At 39.9% G+C, this 17,191-nt stretch overlaps 1 protein-coding gene and 1 non-coding gene across 2 annotated transcripts in view; one reads left to right on the top strand and one right to left on the bottom strand.

The window, feature by feature from the left end:
- The window catches only part of Cdkal1 (CDK5 regulatory subunit associated protein 1 like 1), a 541,752-nt gene that overhangs the window by 312,552 nt on the left and 212,009 nt on the right, over positions 1 to 17,191 (bottom strand). The window lies entirely within an intron of this gene.
- Positions 178 to 282, top strand: LOC127229437 (U6 spliceosomal RNA). The gene has a single exon (XR_007835131.1). It is a non-coding gene; the product is annotated as a U6 spliceosomal RNA (small nuclear RNA).

Raw genomic sequence — 17,191 nt, 5'->3', positions numbered from 1 at the left:
AGGAGCTTCAGAGCCCAAGACACCAAATGCTGTGTTTTCTCTGACTTGTCACTGAGTTACTTTTATTTATTTAGAAAAAGGAAAAATGAGACACGGTTATTCTGCCATGGGATGATCTTTCTGTACACTGTGAATATATATTCTTCTCATTGGTTAATACTAAAACTGTGTGAGAGCGCTTGCTTCGGCAACACATATACTAAAATTGGAACAATACGGAGACGATTAAAGTGGCTCCTGCACAAGGATGGCAGGCAAATTCATGAAGCATTCCATATTTTTCCACTATGTAAATCAGTATGGCAATTTCTCAGAAAATTATGGATCAACCTACCTCAAGACCCTGTAATAAATACCACCGTTGGACATATACCCAAAGGAGGCACATTCACACCACACAGACATTTGCTCAATTATGTTCACAACAACATTATTCTTAATAATGAGATCTTGGAAACGGCCTAGATGACCCTCAAATGAAGAACAGATAAAGAAAATGTGGTACATTTACACAATGGAGTACTACTCAGCAGTAAGAAACAATGGCATCTTGAAGTTTGCAGGCAAATGGACAGAATTAGAAGAAAAAACAAACAAACAAACAAAAAACACCCTGAGTGACATAATCTAGACCCAAAAAGACAAATATATATATGTACTCATGCATAAGTGGAAACAAGACATAAAGCAAAAGATACTGTCTACAATCCACAACCCCAGAGAAGCTAGAACCCTCTTCCAGAAACAGATGAAAGCAGATGCAGAAATCCACAACTAATCATTGGAACAAGCACCTGGAGTATAATCAAAGTGAGGAAGGAGCGATAATATAATATGAACAAAGGAGTCAGGACCATGATCGGGAAACCCACAGAATCACCTGAGCCAAGTTAGTGAGCGATCACTGACTCTGGTGTGACAAGTGGGGAACCTGCATATGACCAAACTAGACTCCCTTAATACAGGTGACAATGGTGTGACTGAGACAATATATGAGACCATTGGCAGTGAGCCCAAGACCTAACTCTAATGTACAAACAGACTTAGTGGAGCCCATTCTATATGGAGAGGTACCTTGCTCAGCCTAGACACGGGTGTGGGGTTTGGAAAGGTGCCTTGGTCCTGCCTCAACAAGATAATGGGACAGACTTGGTAAACTTCCCAGGGGAAGCCTTGCCCTCTCCAAGGAGCAGATGGAAGGTGTGGGGGTGGAGCATGAGGAGAGCATGAACATGGGACTGGAATTTGAAAGTAAAAAATAAATTAACTTTAAAAAAAAAGTGCTGTTCGACCAAGGGCCAGGGAGAATAATGTTAGGCAGAACAATCAAACTGAGACTCAAATTAGGAGGGGCGGAGTTGAGAAAGATGGCAGCCAACCACCAAATAGGCAGGATGTGTTGAAAATGAGGTAAAACGACTTGAGCCACGTGACAAAACATTGGTAGAAATATGGGTTAATTTAAATGTAAGAGTTAACTAGTAATAAGCCTGAGCTGTTGGTTGAGCATTAATAATTTATATAGGCCTCTAAGTGACTATTTGGAAGCAGCTATGGGGCCGGGCCAGACAGAGAAACGTCTAACTACAATTATCAAATTACTTTTCAAGAAAAAAAAAAGATTTATTACAATTTTACTTATATCTGTTTGTCTGCCTGTCCATGTGCATGTACAACATACATGTATAGGTATCCACTCAGGCCAGAAGAGGCATTAAGAACCCATGGAGCTACAGTTCCAGGCAGTTGTAAGCCACCCAACATGGATGCTGGGAAACCAACCAAGGTCCTCTCTATGAGAGCAGCAAGTTCTCTTGACAGCTGAGTCATTTTTCTAGGCTAGGAACACTTTAGCTTTGTGGGAGGTATTTTTGTTTTTATTTTAAATTGAAAAATATTCACACTGAAAATTATCCATCAGGAGCTGGAGATTGTTCTACAATTTAGACCACTTGTTGCTCTTACCAGTTTTGGTTCCCAGCACCCACACTACAGCTCACAATCACTCCTAACACCAGTTCTAAAAGATGCCCTTTTCTGAACACAAAGGACACCCTATATGCAAGTAGTGCCCAGATACACACTCAGGTAAAATATTCATATGCATAAAATAAAACAAATCTAAAAAAGAATTTAAAGAAAACAACTGATCAAAGTATCTGAAGATACACAGTGGTACTTGCACATCCTCACTTGAGAAATCACAACTGTTACTGCCAGTGCACTCTCATGCTGTCAGAATAGACCTTGGGGTGAAACATCTGGTGATTCTAATATTTGTTTTCTCTTATTTCAGTCTTTGGGAACCTTAAAAAATTTTCCCCAGATACCTGCACACAGATTCTACCTACTGCTGAGGTGGTCTTTTTATGGTAAACTGTATGACTAAAGTTGAAGGTAATGACTTATATTGCATCCACCCAAAAACTATAGTGTAAACAGAAAACAGGAAGATAGATTTCATATAATGAATACCTACAATAATCACTGCTTTGCATATGGAGAAATCAAGAATAGTCTTTTGTTGACTATATACTGTAAAGGAGGCTTCTTTGGATGCTTTCAGGCTGACCACCGATCAACTCTCAAGAAAGAAGGACATGGAATTCTACAAGCTGGGGAAGTGTCTACAGAAAACAGAGTGGTTCCTCCAAAAGTTAGAGCAAAGTACAACAATGATATGATATAGAAATTACATTCTGAGCATAGAAACAAGAACTATATATGCATAAAGACTTAATACATATGTGTTTAACAAGGTTTACAGTAAATAATATTTTCAATAGGAAAAATGCCAAAGCAACACAAATAGTGGTCAGAATTGGAACACACAAAGCAATTCTGGTATGTACATAGAATGGAGGCCTTAACAAATGAAATCAGCAACATGCTACCCCTTGGGAGAATCATGAAGATTCAACATCAAGTGTAAAAAGCAATCACAAATGGACTAAAAGGATGTTAAGTCCAAAGAGAAGGCAGGTAAAGCAGTAAAGTTCAGACACAAAAAATGGATAGTAATCGTCAGGGCTGAGGGCAAGAGGGAGTTAGGAATGCTGTTGTTCAGTGCACTGGGGTTCAGGTTGGGAAAAAAAAGACTGTGGAGCCAGATGGTGGAGAGAGTCTCACAGTCTAAGAGTGAGGTGAGTGCTCCCAGGGTGCACAGCCAAGAAAAGCTAGGTGCTCAGTTTTAAGGGGTGTGAGTGAGACAGACAAAGAGGGAGAGAGACAGACCCATGACTGGTTAATAACTTTGTATAATAAAAACTGGAAAAGGAGAATGAAATTCTACAGAGAACCTCAGGAGGTCACAGGTCACTAAAGACTGTCCTCGACCTACAAGTCATGGCTGTTAAATTTCAACACAAAGAAAGAGGAACAAGGAACTTTGTACAGCATTAGTTCTGTGTTGTCCCTGTACTGACTGCCAAGCAGATCCCATGCCTAAATAGAATGAAGTGTATTAAGCAGCAGAAATGGTTCTTTCTAGCCAAAGCTCTTTCAAAACAAAAATAAAGCAGGAGCAGTCCCACATGTGTTGCTTGTATTTCATCACGGTTTGCACACAGAACAAGAGAGCTGTTGCCTACACACCATTTCTCAGCATCAACACTCATTTTCTTATGCAATTTCAAGTTTGGTTGGCAGGTTAGAGGCATTTTTTCCAACCACAGACTAAACTTCTTTTGATACTCAAAGAAAACGGTCAAGGAAATGTTCCCAATAAAAAGACAACAAAACAATGGTGTGGAAATGCATCAGCAGTCTGGGGACCAGCTGAGGTGACACTAATTAACCTAGTCTATGTCCCCAAGCAGAAACTTAGAAATGTTTGCAGAATGCCCGAGTGCTGGGAGTGAGGCCGGCAGAAATTTTTTTGTGTTGTTTTCTGAGACAGTATCTCATATAGCTAGGCTGACCAAGAACATTTTTTCTTTACTTTTTCTTTTCTTTTTTTAAGACTTGGTGGTTTGAGGGTACAGATCATCATGGTAGGGAAGGAGAGAGCAGTTCTAGCTGTGGGGTCAGGAGCGTGAAGCAGATGATCACATCATATCCAGTCAGGAAGCAGAGAGGGAATGCTGGTGCTCCACCCACTTTCTCCTTTCTAAGCAGGCCTTGGGATGATGCCTCCACATTCACAGTGGGTCTTTCCTCCTCTGTTAAAAATACAAACAACTGTCTCCTCTGAGATTTTAATCTCACCCAGTTGACCAGGAAGACTGACCATCACAAAAAGCCCCACACTAAGCCACACATTGTTCCCACAAATGAAGTTAGGACTTTTGTCTCAGAGCTCTGAACAACTAACTACACTTACTCTGTCCCCCTCCAAGATGCTAAGCTCCTAATCTTCCTGTATCTGCCTTCCCAGAGCTAGGATTAGAAGTATATGGTATTATGTTAATGGGATGGAACCCAGGGCCTCATGCATGCTAGGCCAGAAGTTTACAAGCTACACCTTGTCACCAGAACTATATTATTCAATCTTCCATGTAATCTTATGATTAATGTTTAATATACTACCATAAAGCATAGCAACCCTTGATAATGAGTGTTTCATTTTAATTTCTCATTTATTTGATGTTACAGAAAAGTGACTTCTACATGGAACATTTACATCATGCATCTTAAAAAGAGAGGTTATATTAAGAGACTGGAGAGAGAGCTCACCAGTTAGAAGCTATTACTGCTCCTGCAGAGAACCTGAACTTGATTCTGAGCACTGAGGTTAAGAGAGAAGCTCCCAAGGACCTCTAACTCCAGATTCAGAGAATCTAATGCCTTCTTCTGGACCCCTCAAACATACACAAGTGCATGTGTGAGTGCATGTGCGTACATGTACATACATGCACACACACAAATAAATAAATGCAAATTATACATTTTTAAAAGCTATACAATAAAGGATAAACAGTGACAGACAAGTAACAAACAGCACCCATGGGACAGAGGCGACACTGTTAAGGGCTCTTTATATACACTGTTAATCCCGAAAATCACCCCCCATGAAGTGGCTGCCACTGGCATTCTCTCTAAAGATGAAACAGACATAGAAACATAAATAATCTGACAAATATCACAAACATTACACAGCTGGTTAAGTAGGTGAACCAGACAGTCTGGCTCCACTAGCCAGAGTTGCAACCATTACACACGCTACATGTCATAACATATTGGAAATAAAGATAATTTTGATAATGCTTAACAAGCTCTTTAATGGGAACATAATATACAAGATTTCAGTTGTCTTGCTGATCTCCATATTATTTTGTTTTGTTATTAACTATAAACCACTATCCTATAAGTTTTTGTATCTTAGAGGGTTAAACATATGAGTGAAGCCTAGATGTTTAGTAGTGTTCATTACCATTAAGAAAATAATTAAAGATTCCCAAGGGCTACTTCTAAATACCTTTTGTGTGGAGCCAGGCATGGGAGAACATGTAATCCCAGCTAACTGAAAGGCTGAGGCAGAATTGTGAGAGGGGGCCAGACTTTAAACAAACAGAAAAACTTGTTTTCCTAGTTTCACAATCAATATATGAATATAAAAACGAAGCCAACACACAGGCTTGGTACCTGGCACAACAAAGAAATGAGGATATCATCTTTGGAGGACATGAGTGCAGGTGACTAATCAGAACTTTCACGAACTGACACATGATGAGACATTTCAGCACATCAGCTGCACGTTGTTGAGGTGCAGGTAGACTACCCAAAATAATTAGAGGTCTGGAGGAAGGGCAGAGTTCATACTAACTATGACTCATGCATCTCACAGCAAAACAAAAGCCACCAGACATTTATCTTCTCAAAACAAGACACTGGGTTTGGCAGCGGCCCACAAGCAGGAAAGACCACGTGAAAGTCAGATGCTCGTGTGCTGGTTAAAAATAAGAGAGTGGAGAGGCACATGACACGTGATGACTCTGAACCTGACCCCTGAAATATACAGTGCTGTTTATCACTTACACAAAATTTCAAAACACCTGAAAACAGCAAATTTCACAAGACAAGTTAAGAAAGAAAACTAAAAGGCCACTTTGCAAGTCAAATCTCAGGACACGTTCCAGTCAGATCTATGACATCTAAAGAGTGAAATCCTAAGCTTTCTGTCACACAGGCTTCAGGCAGGAGGGCTTTTCCTTATTAACATGAACTCAATGTAGTCACCCCTTCTGTCTTAAGCTTTGCAGGATAAGTCCATGAGCATGGAGTAGACTTCTATTGAGAAGTCCAGATTCCCTTGCAAAAGCACAGACAGATTGATGCTAATACATCCACTCAAACACAGAGTCTGTCTGAAAGGTTGTGAAATAGTGACCAAGGCAAGAACACATTCACACCCAAAGTAGGTCCCATCTGTTGGGAAAGACAAAGAAGCTTATGTCCCCAAAATGTAGTATCAAGATTCATCTCCCAAAAGGGAGGGAGGGAGGGAAGGAAGGGGAGAGGAGGGAAGGAAGGGAAGGAAAGGGAAGGGAAGGGAAGGGAAGGGAAGGGAAGGGAAGGGAAGGGAAGGGAAGGGAAGGGAAGGGAAGGGAAGGGAAGGGAGGAAGAAAAGACTCAACAAAGCTGCCATAGAAATAAAAGTACACCAGGTCAGGAGCCTAGGAAGGGGTTTTAACAAGGCTAGAATTTAGCAGGGTTTCACTGAGTTACAACTAACAATCAACTAGTGTTAATACTAACAAACCAGAGCCATTGGTGATAGATAATTATACTCCTATCATCAGTAACACTTTTTTTATATTTATCTAGTTTTATATGTACGACTGTTTTGTTTGCATAAACATATGCTAACCATGTGTATGGTTGGTACCTATGGAGGTCAGAAGAGGATTTTGGACACTCTAGAACTGGAATTAAGATTGTATGAACTATCATGTGGATGCTAAGAATTGGATCCAGGTCCCTTGTAAAAGATCCAAGTGCTCTTAAACAACTCAGTCACCTCTCCAGCAACAGCAACAGTATTAAACTAAATAGAGCCTGTCACTGAGTGATATGCTTGCATGCCTAGACCTACCAGAGGAATGAGACCATGCTTCATAAATTCAGTACAGTAGTTAGGAAGACACAGAGATCCATGGTGCTATTACTCACAAAAGAAAAAAGCAAAACCCTACAAAGGCATCTGACTACTACCTCTATTTCCCCATGCACCTTCTCTGGCCAGTAACTATCTTACACCAGCTATCAGCCATTATACTTGGAGCAGAAGTGGCTTTCAGCTCTTCCTGCTTAGCTGCCCATTTACACCCCTTACTAAGAACCCAGTTTGACAAGCTGTCAGAAACAAATGCAAGTCCACCTTACCATTGAAATGAATAGTTCCATGTGGATTTATGGAGCATTTAAACTATGTGTGGGGAATACAAAGGTTACTCAATTATAAAAATTTCAAGAGTAAAGACTCCATAAGAAGAAAATAGAAAGGAACAGTAAAAGAAAAGAAAAAAAAAAAAAATAGACCCAAGTACAAGAGCCAATGATAAGAGAAATGGTTAATAATGGAAAGTCACCAGCAGTCCCAAACACAACCTAGAGGGCAAAATTGAGAAACTGCTCTTGCCAGCCTTCTCACAAAAATGGGGAGAAGCAGGGGTCAGAAGCCAGGAGAAATCTAAATGTATATCTGACCAGATTTAGCAATTAACCACAACTCACAGGATAGAAGAGGCACAATAGCATGTTTTTCCCAGTTATCACAAAAATACCATTTCATTAATGAGTATTTATTCAACACAACTACATGAGCCGTGGCATTCCTTCTAGACATCCTGTGTGTAGGCCTCTCCTGATACAGTGCAATAGCCTCCACTCCCCCAACTCCTAGAATCTATACCATGTGTGAATCGTATCTACAGTGTAGGCAGGATTTGAAACCTACTTCTTACCACTCAAATATTTCAAAGTGGTAAGAAGTCACTTGCATGGTTCCAAAACTTCTGCCCAGAAAGAAAACAGTCCTCTGCTAGCTTAGAAGGAGCAAGCTGTCAAGGTGTAGGGACAGCACTGCACAGAACCGAGAGTATCTTCCAGTGGAGCTTGAACAACAGATCAGGGACCTTGACCCTATAAAAAAAAATTTATTTTTTGCAGGTGGGTGAAGATTACAGAGCCCCAATATGTGACTCAGACGTAGCCAAACAAATGTGGAGTGAGCAGCCACATCTGGGGTAATACTGCTATACCTCAAAAAATAACAAATGCTATCTAGGTCAGAACCCTGAACACTGCTCACCTCTCATCAGAGATGCTTCTTGCAGTAGGTGGTAATTAACAGAGGCCCATAACTTGAGAATGTACACACAGTGGAGAGACCTTGGAGTACTCAGTTCTAAATAGGATCTCTATCAAAACCCTTTCTTCAGTGCTCAGAGACCTGTGCCAAATAGAAGGCAGAAAAATTCTAAGAGCCAGAGGTCATAGGTGACTCCAAAGAAATAGCTTAACAGGACTGATGTCTATATGAACTCACAGAGTCTGGGATAGTAGGCACAGACATGCAGGCTCAAACCAACAATGTCTCATCACTGAGAAGGGTGCTTGGGCATAAAGTCTCAGCTCTGACCAATAAGCCATTTGCAATCCATATCTGAAAGGAACAGGAAAAGCATTGTCTCCAATGGGGGTGAGGGGCCACTGGGAATGTCAATCAATTCCAGGGCAGGCCTCATGCTTAGGTGTAGATGACCAACATGACAAGAATCTATGTTTCTGTGTGTGCTGCTTGTTTTGTTTGTTTTGTTTTTGCTATGATTTGGTGGTTTTGACTCTGTCTAGTTTAGTTTTGTTTTCTTTTCTTTTAGCGTTTTTGTTTGTTTATTGAGAGGGAAAGAAGACTATGAAGATGAATGGAGGAAAACAGGAGGATCTCGGAGGACTTGGGAAAAGGGAAGAATATGATCAAATATATTAAGTAACGTTTTAAAAATAATTTTTAAATGTAATAAAAGTAAGAAAAGGGAAAACTACAGAACTTTTAGAAATACTGAAACAATCATTCATAGGAACACTAGATGGTCAGGAAAATGTGTTCCTTCTGGGAAAGGTTCAAGAAGCTTCACCAGCTCTAAGACAAGCCACAGCATGGCTGCAGAAGTTGAATGAGTAACAGTGATGAGGAACTCAGCCCTTCATTAGGGTATTCCTCACTGACTTTACCCAAGCTCTGACTCACAGATAGTCTCCAAATTTACAATATTGAAAAATCCATCATGACAAACCACAAAAATACAGTAGTGTATCATGTTTCAAGTTGTGATGGGCATTATTTACTTGGTATTATATTAGACAAGGACATTTCAGAATGCATCCACCTAAATGTGTGACATTGACTCATTTCAATTTTTGAGCCACTGAAAATTCAGTCTGCACAAAACACTATTATTAATGGGGTCTGAAAAGAGGAATCTGACACAGGTGACTATACACAAGAAAATATGACAGAGCACTACAGGACAGCCAAAGAAGGATACAGCTATACACTAGAAAATACAGCAGGGGCCACAGGACAGGCAAAGCAGAATACAGGTACGAATAAGGAAACAGAATAATTAAAAGCAGGGCAGCCTACCTAAAGGAGACAGCATTGTGACAGGCCTTGAGTAAGTAATGTGACTTTCCCCAGGTGAACAATGGGGTACAGAAAAGAAAAGACATTCTTCAAGATACAACAGCTAACCATCCAGTGTACAGTTTAAAAGGGAGAAGGAAAGAAGAGAGACTAAGGAGAAGGGTGGGAGGGGGCAGGGGAAGCTATTCAGATAGCCATCTATAAAACAGATAGACAATCTATAAAAAGTTGAAACATACTGGGTCAGAGAAAATGGTACTGTTTGCCATGTGGCCTGGTGTTGCTGCTGATGTCTAGGAAACATCCCCAGGGCTAGATTTACAGTGTGGCCTGTTACAAATACAAAGAGTGGGAAGGAATGTGGGCGTAAAATGCTCAGAGACATTTCAACCTGATTATGCATAGAACTTCCCTTCCAATTCTGTATTTTGATGAAAATAAATAACTCACTGGAAATAAGCCTGGATTAATTCATGGATATATTCTTGTTGCTCAATTTTTACTAACACAACTTTGTTGGAACAATTTTTTACAGATCAAATATACACTATGAAATATTATACATTATAATTTTGGAGTAATGCTCAGCACAGGATCTAAAACACTTCCCTGAAATACAAAAATATCAGACTTTAAGGGTTAGACACACACTCTGGACAAGTACTGGATTCTCTTGAACAGCAATGCAGCAAATGACAACACAAAAAAAATGTGTGAACACAGCCAAGATGCAATTAAATTTATTTACAAAGAAGCCAGACTGGGGCTTGCCAAGGACTATGGTTTGCTGACCTCTAATCTGTATTTTGCTCCATAAATTTACTTTCCTATGGGAGAGTAAAAGGGTCCTCACCATGATATAATTGCATCCATGTCTTTCAGAAGTTTTTGCCTCACACAGGGTATTGTTAACTATATTACCTCCAATTTAAAAGAACATCCAGAAGTGGATGACAAAAATATATTAACGAAAGCCTTGTCTACTTCATCCTCAGAATGTCTCTTCTGCTCAAACACTTCTCCTCCTCCATCAGCCTTAACTCATCTGCAAGCACACACTCTGCTCAATACACTACAGGGAGAGATGGAAAACTCCCTGCCTGTGGGGAGCTAACATTCTGGGGAGAAGTGTGCTAATAATCCACATAGTAAAGTGAGCACAGTGACACCATGACACATGACTATGCAAAAATGAAAGAACATGCCTGGGAATGCCAGGGAAGGGAAGCAGGAGGTGCCATATAACATGGCAGTTAGGGCTGGACTCAAGGTGGAGAATGGTCCAGCAGCACTCCTCCAGAGTACTAGGAGGATTCTCCTACCTCATCCCACATGCACTAACACAGCATCATGCTATTCTCACTTCTCCCAGTTTGAATGCATCACCATCTCTACACTGTAGCCACGGTGCCTCTGCCATGTTGATTCCTAGTACAGGGGGTTTTAAACCACAGTGTCAGTGATGCCCAAGGTTTCCCAACCCTGTTCCTCTCACACATGCACAGTGGACTTCTTCCTATTCCATGCCAAGCACCTTACCAAGTCTTGGGTTTGACCTGGGAATCTAGACTCAAGATACCACCACTATCACCACCAGCAGCAGCTCTATATCTCCTCAGCCATCTGTATTTTCTTCTTCATGCTTCTAATTGTCTTACATTTTTAGACAGTAGTTTGCTCACTAGTCTCACAAGAATCTAAACTGCATGAAGGCAGGGGTCTCATTCATAGCATATAAATCTTCCCATATACTAGAGCCTCAATAAATGAAATTTCAAATAAGAAAGGAATGGGGGCACTCTTTTACAAAAAAAGGAATAAAATCTCTGAATGAAAATTTTAAATGAATAAGGGGTAGAGACACTCTTTCAAAAAAAAAAGACTGAAAGCATTCCCAAGGTCATGTGGCCAGAGAGTGGACAAGCCAGGACTGAGCGCAAGATGGTTGAAAACTAGTACCATATACTATGTCAATAACCTGGTCAACTGAACTGGGGGCAGTTCATTAGTAAACCTTTCTGGAGAGAAGACTAAACTGTTTTAACACCAAGTTTGTTTGCTTCATAAAAATATCCACCCAGTGCTTTACAAAGCTCTGTGGTAGTTAAGAAACAAGCCATTCAATTGAGATTTGCCTCTTCAATACATTGGGAATCACACAAATCCTTCACCCCACAGAGCTGAATGGAAGAACAAACAAGATAATATCTGCAAAGTTACATAGAAAAGGTTAAACTGGGAAGGTGGTCACTGGGTGACCAATATATTTGAACATACTGAATGGCTTTGAGGCAGGAAATCTTGAGTCTTTAGAACCCTGAGATACTAATATGACAGGGGAAGCGATCAGAGTCCCACTTCTACACTAGGCCCCCAACAATTCTGTATAGGAGAGATCCATACCACCTACATTTGGCTAGCCCATAACTCTGTTTTGCTTTAGTGATTCAACAGAACACCAGCATACAGTAAGAAAAAATTCTTGGCAAGAATCCACAACCCCCATAATAGGCCACACACTAGAATTCAGACACAGATAGAAGGGAGCTGCAGGTGGAGGAAGCACATGCCTTGGGAGACAATAAGAATCTATATATGGCCCCTTTGAGGGACTGGCACCATAATCCAAGCCTTCTAGCCGAGGGGAAGTTACAAGTAGTTATCTTCTTGAATGATTCAGAAAATTATTAACTAAAATTTTTGACAGTAGATATAGCATTATATTGATATAATAAAGAAAACACTTGAAAGATAGAATTTAAAAGCCATACATATTAGAAATAGCTTCACTCATTTTGCACTCCTTATCAAGTACATAAAATAACTTTATTTGTTTACTAATAAACACTTTTAATATGATACACAATAGATGTGTGTAATAATTTTTAGATCATCTTACAGCTGAACAATTGAAAAAGAAAAGTTGGCTGCAGAGGAGTAGAGCAAGGGTGAGGGCAGTTGGGCCATCCAGGGAATCAGAGCCCAAGTGAATGAAAACAAGGAAACACATGGCCAAGCAATTAATGACTCTATGACTTCTTTAAAAACTGGAAATTGATATATTACCAGTTTACAGAGTAAAACTTCAAAAGAGTGTTTAAAAATATACTAGCTTTCAACTTTTGTGGATAAAGAAAGGTAAAGTTTAAAGAATAGATGATGGGAGATGCCATTATGTATATATGTTTCTCATATTGGTTAATGAATAAAGCACTGTTGGCCAATAGGAAAGGAGATAGGAAGGACTAGGAGACAAGGAGGAGAGAGGAAGTAGTAAGGAGGAGTCAAGATGGAGAGTCCCCGGTAAGAGATGACCACGTGGAAATACTAGATTAACAGAAATGGGTTAATAATTAAGGAAGAGCTACCCGATAAGAAACTAGTACCTGGCCAACAGCATCATATCAAATACAGAGTCTCTGTGCATTATTTGGGGCTGGTGCGGCAGTGGGACAAGACCAGGCAGCGGGCGGAAAAACCTTACTCCTTACAAATAGATCTCATCTCTTATAGATGGAAAAAGGTGGAGTGTTTAAAGAATACACTAGATCTCATATGTATTATAGAAGGAAAAATAAAAAGCTATGTTTCAATCAGTAGAATTTTTAGGACATCCCAGAAGGTACTTATCTTGCTGAAACTATTCATTAATAGTGCTTACAATTTATAATTTTGATAAGCATTGCTACTTAAAAAGTAGGGGAACATGAAATGACAAACAAAAAGCCAAAATTTTACAATTAGGTATTTGAGCTCTGTGAACTGGGGAAAAGGGAAAATAGCAATTGAAATAGCACTTTCAGAAGGTGTCCTGAACACACAGATTACATAAGCAGCTTGTGAAACACAAATAACTGTAGTTCAACCAAATGACTGTTCTAATTTAAATCATAAATTAACCAAGGCCTTGTGTCATTCACAACTAAAACAACACAACTTCTCCATCTATTATAACACAAGAGAATACAAGACTTTAAAAATCTATTTTATATAACCTATATCCAGAACATGTGAGTACCCAAAAATGTGTCACAGTAGGACGAACAGCGAGCCTCTCTCACTATGCCCTGGGCTTGAACTCCTGTGTCTCAACAGCACCAAAGTCTCATGCATGTATGTGCATACACACAGAAGACACACATACAAACCCACCATACTGACAACACATACTCATAAACTTATAAGAGTTTCTATGAATTCTATGTTTTCCTAAGTCTAATATGTGTTCTGCTAAAGCCAACTGTTATGCTAAATAATGCCTAAAAAGCTGAAGTCATGAATGACTTTAATTACACTCTATTTGCAGTAGTCACATGGTAGATCTACAACTGTTTTATGGAACTGATTTCAATTAAAGATGGAGCTGCCCTTTAAAAGGACATCAGATAGCACAGTATGGAGATCCTGTTTCTCAGTCCAACTGCGTGGGGGGGCCCCCCCCTCTGCCCATTAGGCATCAAGTACTCGGCAGTCCGGAACAACGATAACTGAACGTGTTCAAGTCTTCCTCAATTGTGGCCCCACGCAAACAAGAGATTCTGAAAACTAAAAAATAAACAACCCCCCCCAAATGTCAGGCAGGGCCCCTTCGGCCCGACCCATCTAGCAGAATGAGTCTAAACCATTCAGGAAGCATGTCTCAGGAGTAGGGGGGGGGGGGGGGGAAGGGGGGGAAGCCCCCCCAACAAGCTGATAACTGATTTAAAACGTGTTCTCAAAATAATGTAAACTAATCCTCAATTGTTTGGTCCCACAAGATCAAACAAAATATAATTCCTTAATCTGAGAAATACTGAAAAATTTAAAACTATAAGCTACTATGAAAGGAGAGTACATGAATGAGAATGAAATTAAGAGTAAGAAAAACTGAACAAACTTCTATTTCAAATTTTAAAAGTAGATTATTGGCAATAAGACTTTATAAAGGATGATCTAAACTCTAAGTCAAACTATACCAAGAACTATCAAAAGCTAGTCCTTTGATTTGTCTTTGTCTTAATACTTAGTAAAATGAATTTAATAATTCCTCTCATTAAGTTTCAAGAATTAAAGAAAAGTCCACATGCAACATGTCATACATAGTATATTATTTACTGAATCTATCCCTCCAATCAGCCTGTACACTCACTCTTCTATATAGGTTACAGAAAATTCAAAGTGATTCTCACAACAATAAACAATTCATTCCCCATGATACAAAACAGATATTGATTCTTGAAGAATCAGCACTGAAAGATGCAGAGAAATATGTGCTCAATATGGTGGTAGTGGTGCACACTTTTAATACCAGCACTTGGGAGGCAGAGGCAGGCGGATCTCTTAGTTTGAGGTGAACATGATGTACAGAGTGAGTTCCAGGACATCCAAGGCTGTACAGACCTCTCTGGAGAGGAAGTACACAGGGGAAATGAGGGAAATGACTAAGAATATAGCAGTTTATGTGAAGACCAGGAAAAACACGAACCTAAAAGGACAAGAAATGTCTCACTGAACCTGGGCAAACAAGACTCAATGTTGTTTTAGAGTTTTCTTATGCAATTTGAGTATTTCCATGTGCTTTTCATGTTTGTTGGTTTGAGTTAGGAAAGAATCACATTTTACTCACTGAAACATAACACACAAAAAAGTTTAAGGGTGCCAGAAGACCATAAGATGCTCTAACCCTGGTGAATCTTTAAGTTGGGAGGAAGTTTGGTGAGTTCTGTTGTCTTTTCTAGGATAGTGATTTGTGGGTACAGATAGGAATCTGTGTTATGAAGTGAACCAGAAATACAGCTGGATGCTATCACATCCAATACTCACATAGACCAGTTCTAATGTGACCTAGCAGCAGTACTGGTTTTGCCCTAAAGTTCACTTTCAGAAAATAAAGTACACAGAAATCGTGAAATGGATAGAATGAGAAATAGCAATATAATATTGTACTGGTGTAAACAGTGTTTCCCCCAAATTTATATTTACCTGGTTTAGAAATAGTGCTTTTATAAATAAAATATAATTTGGGTGAGGACATTCTGGAATAGAGTAGGACTTAATCCAATGACTGCTTTCCTTAAAAGAGTAGAGAATTTGGATTATAGCCTGGTTATCCTTTGCTTACATTTAATATCCACTTATGAGTGAGTATATACTGTGTTTATCTCTCCAGGTCAGACTACAATCCACAGACCCAGAGTAGCAAGGTAACAAGGAGGCACCTAAGAGGGGTGCCTTTATCTCCCTGGAAAGAGAAAATATATGAGATCTCCTGGGTAAACTGGGTGGGGGAGGGGATACAAGGGAAGGAATGGGGGATGACAATATGAGGAATTGGGTTGTCAAGTTGGGGGCAGGATGAAGGGGAAGAATAATGAAAGCAATATCTTGATGGGGGGGGGCATTATAGGGCTAGAGAGAAACCTGGTGCCAGGGAAACTCCCAGGAACCCACAAGAAAGACCCCAGCTAGGACTCCCAGAAGAGAGGGTACCTGAGCTGGCCTTCCCCTGAAATCAGATTGATGACTATCCTAATTGTAATCATAGAGCCTGCATCCAGTAGCTGATGGAAGTAGATAGAGAGATCCACAGCCAATCACTAGGCCAAGTTCTGGAAGTACAGTTGAAAATAAGGAGGGGTCAAGATCATGACAGGAAAACCAGCAGAGACAGCTGACCTGAACTTGTGAGAATTCACAGACTCCGGGTGGACAGCTAGGTTATCTGGCATGGGACTGACCTAGGTCATCTGCACGTGGAATGTGACAGTTATGTAGCTTGGTCTGTTTGTGGGGTCCCTGATGCATGAGCTAGCTCTTTAGAATCTGCTCCCTATGGTGTGTTGCCACACTAGCCTTGATGCAAATGGGAGGTGCTTGGTCCTGCCTCAACTTGATAAGCCATGCTTTGTTGACTCTCATGGGAGGCCTTACCCCTTATGAATGGAGACAGAGAAGGAATGGGTGGGGAGGTGGGAGGTGGGGGGAGAAGAAGAAGAAGAAGGGAAAACTGTGGTTGGGATGATTATAATAAGAATGGGGAATTTGGACAGAGAAACAGAAAAGGAATGCCAAAGGACTTGGGCATGGAGAACTAATGCATCCAAAGGCTAAGGAAAAAAAGCACAGTTAATTACCCAAGGCCAGGAATGCAGAATACTTATCAGTTAAGGAGAGGAAAGGAGGACTCCAACCAAAAATATAAGAGGCTACCAAGCTGGGAACAGTAATTATCCCTGGGTGAAAGAGTGGCTGATTTTTGTTCTACTGTGTGTGCTCTCTCCAAATTTTATAAACCTTTTTTTAATAAACATGTTTACTTTCATAATCAGAACAAAAGCCAATAGTGATGACTCCACACCAAAAAAAAAAAAAAAAAAAAAAAAATTGTACAGAGTTAAATTAATCAGGAAGCAAGGCATGAATAAAAACATGCAAAAATAGAAAGGGCAAGGAATGAATATATCAAAATACACACTTTTGTTAAAATAAGAGACATTACACAACCTCTGTAGAGGCTTTTGAAAATCTAGATAAAGTGGATACTTTTGTAGAATAATTCATTTTACCAAAGTTGATCCCCCTCAAAACATAAAAAGTCCAAAAAGGTAAATACTTAAACTGTTAACA

This window comes from Phodopus roborovskii, unplaced genomic scaffold, assembly GCF_943737965.1.
Source record: "Phodopus roborovskii unplaced genomic scaffold, PHOROB, whole genome shotgun sequence".
Classification (NCBI taxonomy): Eukaryota; Metazoa; Chordata; class Mammalia; order Rodentia; family Cricetidae; genus Phodopus; species Phodopus roborovskii.
This window is presented reverse-complemented; position numbering and strand designations above follow the sequence as displayed.